The sequence below is a fragment of the Bos taurus genome, unplaced genomic scaffold (genome assembly GCF_002263795.3).
Source record: "Bos taurus isolate L1 Dominette 01449 registration number 42190680 breed Hereford unplaced genomic scaffold, ARS-UCD2.0 Leftover_ScbfJmS_542, whole genome shotgun sequence".
NCBI classification, from domain to species: Eukaryota; Metazoa; Chordata; class Mammalia; order Artiodactyla; family Bovidae; genus Bos; species Bos taurus.
The window spans coordinates 36,828-38,098 of record NW_020191845.1 but is presented as its reverse complement, the minus strand read 5'-3'; positions in this window follow the sequence as shown (position 1 = coordinate 38,098).

The following is a 1,271-nucleotide window of genomic DNA, read 5'->3' as shown; positions in this document are numbered from 1 at the left end:
AGTGGTCAGGTATGGTTGAGATAGTTGGAATATGAAGAAAGCTGAGTGCCAAAGAATTGATGCTTTGAACTGTGGTGTTGGAGAAGACTCTTGAGAGTCCCTTGGACTGCAAGGAGATCCAACCAGCTCCATTCTAAAGGAGAGTAGCCCTGAGAGTTCTTTGGAAGGAATGATGCTAAAGCTGAAACTCCAGTACTTTGGCCACCTCATGTGAAGAGTTGACTCATTGGAAAAGACTCTGATGCTGGGAGGGATAGGGGGCATGAGGAGAAGGGGACGACAGAGGATGAGATGGCTGGATGGCATCACCGACTCAATGGACATGAGTTTGAGTGAACTCTGGGAGATGGTGATGAACAGGGAGGCCTGGCGTGCTGGGATTCATGGGGTCGCAAGGAGTTGGACACGACTGAGCGACTGAGCTGAACTGAATTGTAGTCTTGTTTTAGATCCCGTCAATTCAACCACTGTTGACTAAAATCCTCAACCCAAACTAGTGCAGATTTTTTCACTTGCTTTCACACTCTTAACAAAAACTGTAGAACTGCTCAGGAAGGAAATTACAGAGTATGTTTGTGGTAATTAATGAGTAAAAGGCAGGCTAAAATTGGCACGAGGTACCTGGTGTGTGTGCTGTGTGCTGAGTCATGTCCAGCTCTTTGCCATTCTGTGGACTGTAGCCCACCAGGCTTCTCTGTCCATGGGATTTCCCAGGCAAGAATACTGGAGTGGGTTGCCATTGTCTAGTCCAGGGCATCTTCCTGAACAGGGATTGAACCTGTATCCTCTTTCATCTCCTGCATTAGTAGGTGGATTCTTTACCCCTGAGCCACCTGGGAAGCCTGAGATGCCTGATACTTCGGTCAAAATGATGAAATAATGAACTGATACTTTCTTCAACACTTTGTTTTTAATACATTTGAGCTTTTTTGCCTGCATATAGTAATATTGTTTAACTTGCTAGTTTTCTAAATTTTCTTTTCTGCCTGGATATAGTAATGTTGTTTCTTAACATGCTAGTTTTCTAAATTTTCTCTCAGCACCTAGGACCCTCAGCTTAGCGATCTACTGTCTTTATCTCCACAAGTAGTTATTATTGAATTGAAAGGATGGTACTTTAAACCATAAAGCCACAAAATTTTTATTTTGTGTATGTTTAATGCAGAATTTGATACCTCTGTCCTTTATTGTTGCAGCGAGTTGGTGGGGGACTTAACTTTTTAGATTGAGTATTTTTTTTTTTTTTTTTACTATTTAAGTAACCTGAGATC